Genomic DNA, 11,094 nt, shown 5'->3' with positions numbered 1-11,094 from the left:
AAAACCAAGAATGTACCTACTGCCACCAAGCATCCATTATGACCCACAACGTCTTTTTCGACGACACTGAAATCTACCACCCCAAAAGTTTCATAGCAATACTCAAATTGGGTCTTAATCCATGCATACGGAATTTTTGTTCCTGCGTCGGAACAGCATTTGAAAACTCATCCTTTAATCTTGAACCATAAATGTCACTGGGGGTAAATGGATAAACAAGTTGAATTATTATGCATATGGACAACCAGGGTGCTACGAGACACTTTGAAACATTGCATTCGGTCATCTTCAAATGCATCTCGAGGTTCCATATGCAATGACTACGAGACGTAAAGGCTTTTGAAATACATGACATTAGTTGGCAGTCGTGAATTGCGGATTTCTATTGGTTAGCTTCCAGGCCATGAGATTATCATTTTTAAAATTCTTCGAGGTGTCCTCTGTTATTATGATTGACATTCACTCGAAAGAACACTATATTATTTTATGGAAAACTCTGACGATTGCGTTCAACATGAAAGAATACCAATCCATTCACCTTTTTCTTTAGGTTGAATTAGATGAGGAGATCCATCACGAACACAAATTCGTTCTCGCTATCATGCTTCTCCTCCACACGGTGCATGGCAAGGACACGTTCACATTACTTCTATTCAACGTCCACCCAATGGCAGTTATGCTCAATAGGTCACAGTTTAAGCGCCCACTGATTATTTGTTTCTCAGATGTCTTAGCATCTACACATCTCCGATCACTGTTTTACTTATCTTGAACTGGTTTAATTACCTGTCACATAAGAAATGTCGAATTATAAAAAGTTCATGCGGCCCCAAAGAAACCATTTTTAGACCAACATTGTGTAGGTAATTTTTTGTGCAAATGATAAAAATGTCCTCGTAATTTAACCGTCATACGAACAAATTACCTACACATAAGCTGTGAGAGATTCATTTCCTGCTTAGAATCTACTACTATAAGATAATGGGAAAATTATACCCAGCTATGCAATATTTCAGTAATATATATTCATATTGACGAGGTCCAACATCGGATGGGAAACGTCAAGACTCAATGCGAGAAAAGTGGAGCAGGTTAAGAATTCATAGGATGATATTGAGATCATGGCGTAATAAAAGAGAAAGCTGTCGTTTAAGAACTTTTAAGTATCAACCAAAGAAAACTATTCTTTGTAAAGTGAAGTTCTGCCACAATTAGATAAAGAACATCTAAAGGAAAATTATTAGGAATGAAAGGATGAGAAAAAAACGTGGTATTCACGGACGTATGATTTAAAGAAATTAAGAAAGACTATATGCCTCCTTTTACATCCCCTTGTGTTACATCGAGACCGAAACATTGCCAAAGTTTTGATTATCCGTCTTATGCGAAATTAAGCAATATCTCTACTGTATTCATCATTTTGAAATAGAGAAAAAATCTCGCAGAGGAGAACCATAATGTCTAAAAAACAATTGGAGATATTAGAATAATGCGTAAATAAGATGGGGAGAAATTGAAAATCTTTGGTTTAACTTGGAGCATTAAGTCAAATGGTTTTTGGATTAGGCTAGGAGAATAGACATCATCGTCTAGAGAGGGTGTTGTTATGACTTATGATGGTACGAGATACAACAAAAGTTTTGACGAAACTAAGTTCTGAGAGGAAAATAGGATAGAAACTGACATCGTTAAAATGCTTCATGGACGACAAGTACAACAATTAGATACATATGTTTACAACAAGTTTCGACTTGAGTCATTATTAAAGAGTTTTCCCGTCACAAAGAGAATGTTAACAAACTCTATTTATTGCTGATCCCTTCAGTTGGACAGAAAGTAAGAACCTGTACTCCTGACAAACGTTAATTTTTTTCTGGGTACAAGCTAAATAATAAAGGAAAAATGATACGGCAGACAAAAAATTAAAACCCATTCAAGCCGGGGAGTCTTCTCATGCAAGGCGGATTTGTGACACGCGCAGAAAACGCATGACAAGAGCAATAACATACACTCACCAAGAGATATAAATTGAGGCACAAACATTGAACCTGGACGTGCTGCTTGAGCTCCATGTAGGGGCCGACGCGTCAGTGCTGCAGTCACCCCATGCTGATGAAAACTGCATGGCAAAAGAGACTACGCGGCGCCCCGACAAGGCGAGGCTGCCACGAGGAAGCCATGAAGCAGAAGAAGCTAACGAAACCTCTGCGACCCCTCTCGTCGTCTTCGTCTTCTCCCTTTCACCTCTCTTAGTGCACTATAAATACGAGGCCCCCTCTACTCTTCAATCTCACCCAGCTTCCTTTCTCTCGGTGGCAGAGCCAATAGGCATGGGATCGAGCAGAGACCTTTCGCTCCTTTCTTTGGCCATCTGCGCGCTGCTTCTCTGTTGCTGCCATGCGTCGCGGGAAGGAGAGTCGAGGCGGTATCATCACCGCGAGTGGAGGCTGGAGAAGCTCGAGGCGGTGGAGCCGACGAGGAAGGTGCAAGCGGAGGCGGGAGTGATCGAGTACTGGGATCAGAGCGAGGAGCAGCTGCAGGTCGCCGGCGTCGCCCCGTATCGCACAACCATCCAGCCCAAGGGACTCTTGCTACCCTACTACGCCAACTCTCCTCGCCTCGCCTACGTCATCCAGGGTTCCTCTCTCTCTCTCTTGGTTTTTCTATATATACTCTCTCTACTCTACCTAGCTATCTTTCTGAGGTTAGCCTTTGATATCACTAGGGAAGGGGATCTACAGCGCGGTGGTGCCGGGATGCCCCGAGACGTTCCAATTCTCCGAGCAATCGCAGCGGAGGAGAGAACAACGCGGGGCCGGCGAGAGTGACGAGCACCAGCGAGTGCACCGCTTCCGTGAGGGTGACGTGATCGCTCTTCCTGCCGGCGTGGCGAGCTGGTTCTACAACGACGGCCAGAACCCCGTCGTCACCATCACCGTCGCCGACATCGCCAACCGCGCCAACCAGCTCGACCAAACCCTTCGCGTGCGTCACCTTCCTCCTCTGTCTTCGTCTTCTTGCACTTCTTCTTTTACATCTTTTGCTTCTAAGGGCCCTAACACAATACCGCCCTTTAACCGTCGCTTATTTGCAGCGGTTCGAGCTCGCTGGACAGCAACAGCAGAAGGGCGAGGAAGGCTCTAGCGGGAACGTGTTCCGCGGGCTGAACGTGGAGACCGTGGCCGAGGCCCTGGGGATCAGCCGGGAGACCGCCAGAAAGCTGCAGGCCGAGGGTGACAGACGAGGCAACATCGTCCGCGTCGAGAAGGGCCTCCGCCTCGCGAGGCCCGAGCAAGCTCGGGAGGAAGAAGAAGCCGAGGGAGGAGAGCGCGAGAGAAAAGAAGAAGAGGAAGAAGAAAGAGAAGAGCGAGAGAGGAAGCGGAGGGAGGGTAACGGGGTGGACGAGGTTTTCTGCAACTTCAGGAACAGAGAGAACATCCGCGACCCCGCGCGCGCGGACGTGTTCAGCCGCGAGGCCGGGAGCGTGACCACCGTCAACAGCGGGAAGCTGCCCATCCTCCGCTACCTCCGACTGAGCGCGGAAGGGGGGTTCCTCAGGCCGAGCGCCCACTTCGCGCCGCACTGGAACATCAACGCCAACAGCCTTCTGTACGTCGTCAGGGGCCGAGCCCGCGTGCAGATCTCTGGCGGCGGCGAGGGGCGGCGCGCCCTCTTTGACGGCGAGGTGCGCCGAGGGCAGATTCTCGTCGTGCCGCAGAACTTCGTGGTGGCGGCGCAGGCGTCGGGGGAGGAAGCGTTCGAGTGGGTCTCTTTCAAGACCGAGGACAAGGCCCTCGTCAGCCCCGTCGCCGGCAAGGCCTCCGTCTTCCGCGGCCTGCCCGAGTCCGTCCTCGCCAGCGCCTATCGCCTCTCGTCGGAAGAGGCGCGGACCGTCAAGCACGGCAGGGGCAGCGAGTTCCTCATCTTCCGCCCCCGCCACCAGCAGCAAGAAGAGGGTCGTTCTGCCGCCTACTGAGCTGATCCGATGCCATCCAATAAAATAGGTCAGAGGCACAAACAGGGCCGGAGATAAAGAAGAGACTAATAAAACGTTGTACCCGGCCACATGTACCTACGTAATACGTACCCTTTCCAATAAGAAGCACACGGTTTTTTCTACTGGTATCTTTGACATGAATGAATGATCTGCGAGAGAGTGTTCATCCACTGTGACTTTGTTGGCTCTTGGGTTTGAGTGGCTCAAAACTATGACTGACCGGGGAATGTATCCGGAAAGGTTGGTTGAAACTCGGTTGATAGACGATAAACAGCAATTTTATAATTTAAAACAGCAGAATCGTCAATGATTATGTGCATTTTGCAAATGAGTCTTCTCAATCGGAATTTTATGGCACATTCCACCGATTATTTTCCATGACGCAGAGCAGGTTTTAGCAACACATGATCCTTTAATCGAATTCTTGAACACACATGTTTTCCTTGCAGTGTGGACAACACAGTCTTTCGCATGTTATTTAATTATATATTGAGATTGGATCACTTGAAGAGTACAATCATGCATATTCTGTATGCAATTAGCTATTATTTTTCCCCAATAGTCGTTTAAAACAAAATCATCCTGAAGTAAATTTGTGTTGCCATAGATCTAAATTTAATATTTTGAGATTGAGATAGAGGATAAAATTACGCGTCGAACATAAAATATAAGATAGTAGAGCCGATCCATTCGAACATTCTTAAATAACGCCTTTTCAATTTCTTAACACAGTTCCTATTGTGCAGTACATACATGGCTCAAAAGTAATGTTGATTTCTTTCTGGTGCATAAGACTCTTTCTGGAGCATGAAACACTTTTTGGAGCATGAGACCCTTTCTGCTAAGATGAAGCCTTCAAGAATGTCTTGATCAACCAAGTAGTACCATAGCTTTTATATAGTTACTTTTTGCCGTCTTTTTTTAGTCTCTAACCTTTGATCCCATGTAGCCCCCCCCCCCCTTTTTGTGCACTCATCGCTGTCCTTTGGAACTTGCTCCTGATTTTCTGCCACATAAAAGATGGAATGCCTCATGACATTTCCTGATGCCCACCGTCATTTTTCGGAAACGATGTAAGGATTGCCTATCAAAATCTTGCATTATCATTCTATACCGATATCCCCCTTATTCGCCATCCCAAAATCACAAACAATACCGGATGTGATAGTATCCTTGATGAAATACCGATAATGGATATCAGTGGTATCGGTATATTAGTAGGAACATCATAAGTAAGCTGACTATGATACTGATAACATTGACAACATGGCTTGAAGGTGGGGTGGCATGGGAGAGATGGGGACCGAGCAGCAAGAATTGGTGAGGGAAAGAGGAGATGAATGAGGTGGGATGTACGCAAGGATCAGTATCTTTTGATGGATAATCCTATTAAATCATGTTATTCATGATTGTTATGAAGGTTTCTGATAACGACCCTTTAATTTGGAGAAGTATTCTGAACACGAACTGATCAAATATGGCTGGAAAAGTTCTCGAGATCTCCAGACGCAATGAACGTAGCCTAAGTAGTACGTGAATCGATAAAGAAGGAATCGGGATCAAATAAAAACGAGGACTTCCACCTTGAAACGTTCCAACAACGAAGAAATAACAAGGAACACAAAGGTATTCGCCTATAAGGTCGTATCGGCCCCTAGGCGATCGGAAGCGGGCCGGATCAGCAACACCTCCTCCTCCTCGAGAGCATCTTTCCCCGTCGACTCAGAAAACTTTTTAACGCCTTCTCCCTCCTCTGCCAAAACCTCCCTTTATTCACTTTTCTCCGTAACGTCTTTATTCGGTTGGACTTCTTGGCAACCTTCCTCCTTTTGCTTTCATACGTCCGAGGGAGTGCTTTATCAGTTTCCAGAGGCTCTCAGATATTACTAGAATATCAGCTATGAATAACAGAGATGCTACTCTTTAGTAGCATTGTGTATCATTGACGGTTGACTTCTAGCTTCGTCCTCTCCCTATAACGAATTCAAGGAATCATCGTTTAGAATAGTGATCTTAAAAAAACTACAAAGCATATAGAGATTATGATTATTACTTTTGATTCAATCTTGATTCTTATCCATGCTTGAGCATTCTTTAGGTTAAGAATGATCGTGCCAGCACCTTAACAGGAACGAGCAAGAAGCCAACACAAGGTCCGAAGCTCAGCTGGCCTTTTTACGTCGAGGTACTTCTGGTGAAAGTTACTTCTATTTCTAACTCTTCCTATATTTCGTTGACCTAATCTTGTCAATGTGTAGTCGATTTTCAAATTGCCAGGGTCAGCAGAAAAAAAATCAAAGGCATTCTTACCGCAATTTACGTATCTGCAAAACAATATCCTTCAATTCTGCAGTTTGATTGCAGAATTCAACTCCTTCCTGTACAGTGCTGCAAAGAGAAATTGTTCAATCCATTTGTTCATTTGCGATAACTAGTGACTAATTGCAGATCTTCCGCAAAATAATATTTGAAGCAACCATGTAGTTATGAATAGTTGATGCTGTAATTGCAACCCGGCAACTAATATATTGTCTCCAGCAACTGATCCAGTCCATATTCGTTTCTCTCCAGGAAACGATTTGATGAATTTCCAAACAACAAAAATAATTAATAACAGACATGCATTAATGTCATGTTGTGTCCTTCTTCTTAGCTTTCTTTTCGTGATATTTCTCTCTGTAACTTGTGGTTCTTCTCTATATTCTAAAGTTGATTGCCAAACTTCATATTGACCCTTGAGTTCATGTTATTATTCTTACTACTCTAATTTTGACATCTTACTTAAAACCAAAATAATCTACTATAAGAGCCACTCCGTCTGAAAACGATCATACTCACCACACATAAAAGTAGGGAAAATAGTCATAAAATAGATAAAAACATAAGTATACTATTTGATAAAAGGTTTTGACATTTCAGCTATATCTAAACCCATAAAACCCTCTATTAGTCAATCCGATTGTGGTACAAAATAACAGTGCGTTGATAAATCCAAAATGATAGTAATATATATGTGCAATTCCAGCTAATTTATCTACTTATTTATCTTTATCTGGATATATTATCAACATTTATGTTAAGTTGTGAAAAATCATGAAATAAAATCACCTTTTTCTAATTTGGAGTTAATTATTATCATTTGTGGGACTAACCCTACTTAACTCAATGAGTTAAGTGGAATGAAACTCACTCTCTTCTTAGTTTACGTGGAAGATGCAGGAATTAGGTGAAACTTTCATAAATAAAGGGGATAATTAAATGAAGAGGAAGCTATTTGGACCAGAGGAGCAGGCTCAGCCACAAACCTGGGCCAAGAAAGAAGGCCCAAAGCAAGACAGTTAGCTCTAGTTTAAAGGCCCACTAAGGAAGCTCCACTAAGCCCACTATGAGCGGCATGTTGGGCCAAAGAAAGGAGGGCAAGGGGAAGGTCCAGTCATGATTATTTATGAACATTTCAGGGGCTTAAATTCTGATTGGAGGACAACTTTGGACGTGGATCCAAGCCAGAGAAGAGGATCCAGCCATTCAATCCACAAAACATCCAAGGGTGGAGACTTAAAGATAGCACCTTTAATGCTAATTAAGGAAAGAAGCCTTGAACGTCTAGGGGGTATTTGAAAGGTCTCAATGCTGATTGGAGGACCATAATGGACGTGGATCATGACACTGAAAAGAAGATTTGGCCATCCATTGTATTAAAAATCCAATGGCTCTCATTTGCTCTCTCTCCCTATATAAACCCCTTCACCCTATTGTAATATTCATCTTGTGATTCAATCCAAAGTAATGTTTGGTGGCCTAAGTGCAATTGAGTCATAGATCCATTCACCTCAGTGAGTGCCAGGCTGAGCAGGAAGCATCCAGGGCTGAAGAAGCTAGTGGAAAGGAGAAGAAGAAGTCCCTTGGACCTTGGCAGGTGTGACAAAGAGGTTACCTTCTTATTTCTCCTTTTTCACTTTTTTCTGTTCGTCTTTTTCTTTTAGTTAGTCTTGGGTCAGCTAGTCAATATCTAGACAGTTCCAATGCATCCAACCACGCTCTAAAATTCGTTCTAGAACTCATTCTAGAGTGAATTTAGTGCAGTCCATTTTTTCTCTCTCCTCCACCAAGCCACTTTCCCCATTTGGCATCTGGACTTAATTTTGACTCCCCCACCAAGCCAAATTTTGACTAAGTCCAGAGCGCCAGCCTGTTCCATTTCCTCTTTTGTTTTGGCTTTAAAACACTACTACAAAATCCTAAAAAAATATTTTCTGCCTACTAATATTATTATAATATTATAATTATATTTTAACTTTTCTTGTTTTATATTTTTATTTAATTAGTTATTTATCTTCATATGTAGCAAACCTACTTCTAAAATTATTAAAAAATATATAACTAAAGCACAAATTCTTAAGGAAAATCCCTTGTTCCCTGTGGATCGAATCTTACTCTCCCTGCGCTAGTAAGGTTATTATAATTTTTTGTTGTTTTAATTCGGATAAACCAACGATACTAATTTGTGAAGTTAGCTCATCACTAATTACCCCAAAATCTGAATTATTAACTGGCGCCGTTTCCGGGGAGCACGGTGATTGTTTTTAGTGAATTTGTATTTTTCCTCTTTTGCCAAAGTTGAGGGCAGCTAACCCTCAACAAACGGTACTTTTAACTACTTTTTTGAAGATTGATGGTCTTAACAAAGTCTAAGGCTGAGACTAGTGCTGAGAAAGATCTAGACACTCAATATCCTGCTCTTCGAGCAACACTTACAGCTCAAGACAAAGAAGAAGTCGATATGGCAGAAGATGGTCAGCCACAACAAGGGAGGAGAAGGACGATGGTGGATAGATCTACTCCGTCAGGAAGTCTACGGCAAACCAGCATCAACATCAATGTAGGTGAGGGGGTTATGTTTAGGTATGACAATGCCCTACTTAACTCTCTCCCTGAATTTACTGGTCATTCTTCTCAAAACCCCTTAGAATTTCTTGACAATTTTCACATTCGATGTTCCTCTCAAAATATTCCTGGCTTAACTACTGATGCGTTAAAAATGAAGTATTTTCCGCTTAGTTTAAAAGATAAGGCTTTTGCATGGTATAGAAATTTAGCCATAACATTTAATTCATGGGAAGAAATGCAGAATAAATTTCTACATAAATTTTATCCCCTTTCTAAAACTAAATTTTATAGAAAAGAAATTCAAAAATTTTACCCTCATGATCATGAAGCATTTAGTGAAGCATGGGAAAGGTTTAATGAATTAATCCGAAAATGCCCTCACCATGGAATAGAAAAGTGTCAGCTTGCTGAAATTTTTTATGAATCACTTCCTGATATTTTTAAAAGTAAAGTGAATCAAATTGCTGGTGGCTCATTCTATATGGCTTATGAGGATGAAGTTTTTGATGTTTTGGAAAGGGTGACTGAAACTGACCTACAGGAAATAGGAGCAAGTCAAAATGGAAGAAACGCCAACCCCAAACGAGGAGTGTTGCAAGTAACTTCAAAGGAAGCTGATATTCATGCAGGGATAAGAGAAACCAACAAGAAACTTGAAGAATTGACTTCCACTCTAAAGAACGCTTTTCTCCCTAACTCACCCCTTGTGAAAGCGAAGATTTGTTCTCTATGTTCTAGCAGGGATCATGAGGATGGAACATGCAAACTTGGAGAGGAGGAGGTCCATTTGTTGAACCACAACCAACAGCCTTGGGGAGGAGCAAAGAGGCCCATCTACAACAACCAAGGAATCTACTCCCAAGGAACCAAGGCCCCTTTCCAGCAACGAGTGCAATTCAAGACCCCACCACAACAGTCTTATCAAGCAGCACCACAAAACCAGGTACAAGATTTGTCCACTCTAACACCTGTGATCTCTCACATGATAGAGCAGCCAAATCGAAGGCTAAGGGAAGAAATGGAGATGCGCATGCAAGCCATGAGAAATACAAACAAAGATGATGATGGACACTCAAAAGCAGACAAGACAACTATTGGAGAGCTTGAAGCAAAGGACAGCTGACCATGGAGGTAAGGGAGTTGAATCCAACTCCCACTCAGGTCGATTTCCAATTCAACCTTGTGTTAATCCCAAGAATTTATGTCATTTACAAGAGCAAAGACTATATCATGAAAATGAGGTAGATCTTGAAGAAATTCAAGCCATTTCAAAATTGAAAAATGGCAAGGAACTTCAAGATCCTTACCTAGGCAAGGAAAAAACAAAATTGGAGGAAAATAACCTAAGGGAAGAAGAGGCTCCATCACCTAGTGTGGAACCCCTACCTTCAACTTACACCCCTCCCATTCCTTATCCTTCGGCCTTAAAACCCCTTAAGTCTTCCCCTGATTATGAGTATAGACTCCTAGAGAATTTTAAGAAAGCCACTATGTCAATAGTCGTAGAGGATATGATTAAATGTGCACCTTCTTTAAAGAAATATTTAAAGGATTCATGCACATCTAGAAAAAACAATGAGGTAGTTAAGCTTTCTGAAAATGCCTCTAGTATCTTAAACTCTATTCCCATTAAAAAGAGAGATCCAGGAGCTCCTTTTATTACATGTGAAATTGAAGGAAAGATTTTTACTAGAATATTGTTAGATACAGGAGCTAGTATTAGTATTATTCCAAAAGTTTTATATGAGGAATACGGTTTTGGGGAATTAGAGGAAATCTGCATGGATCTATTGCTAGCTGATGGAACAATTAGACAACTAGAGGGTAGGTTATCTGATGTGATGATAAACGTTGAAAATTCTGAGATCCCTGTCGATTTTATTGTAATTGAGGTCAAGGTGAAGGGAGATCTAAGTTTAGCACCTATCATTCTAGGAAGACCCTTCTTGGTGACAGCTAGAACAATCATGGATTGGGAAAAAGGAACTGTTGAATTTAAGGTTGGAGAGGAAAGAGTCAAATTAGACATATCCAAGATCATGAAATGTCCTAAAGGGAGTAACGAAGAGTTAAAATTTTGTGATGAAGAGGAGGATGATGTTGATGCTATTCGACGGTTTTTATTGAGAGTAGATGATGCCAACGATGAAAAAGTAGAACCTGAGCCTCCTACACTCTCCCTAGATTTGAACTTAGAACTTAAACCTCTC

General features: G+C 42.1%; 1 non-coding gene and 1 pseudogene across 1 annotated transcript; one reads left to right on the top strand and one right to left on the bottom strand.

Moving 5' to 3' along the window:
• Positions 1 to 2,123: 2,123 nt before the first annotated feature.
• Positions 2,124 to 3,976, top strand: LOC144701396 (cocosin 1 pseudogene; annotated as a pseudogene).
• A 5,190-nt stretch (positions 3,977 to 9,166) lies between these two features.
• On the bottom strand, positions 9,167 to 9,274 carry LOC144701545 (small nucleolar RNA R71). The gene has a single exon (XR_013581038.1). It is a non-coding gene; the product is annotated as a small nucleolar RNA R71 (small nucleolar RNA).
• Positions 9,275 to 11,094: the final 1,820 nt, after the last annotated feature.

Source organism: Wolffia australiana, chromosome 3 (genome assembly GCF_029677425.1).
Source record: "Wolffia australiana isolate 7733 chromosome 3, ASM2967742v1".
Taxonomy (NCBI): Eukaryota; Viridiplantae; Streptophyta; class Magnoliopsida; order Alismatales; family Araceae; genus Wolffia; species Wolffia australiana.
Note: the sequence above shows the minus strand (reverse complement) of the source record. Positions and strands in the feature narration are given on the sequence as shown.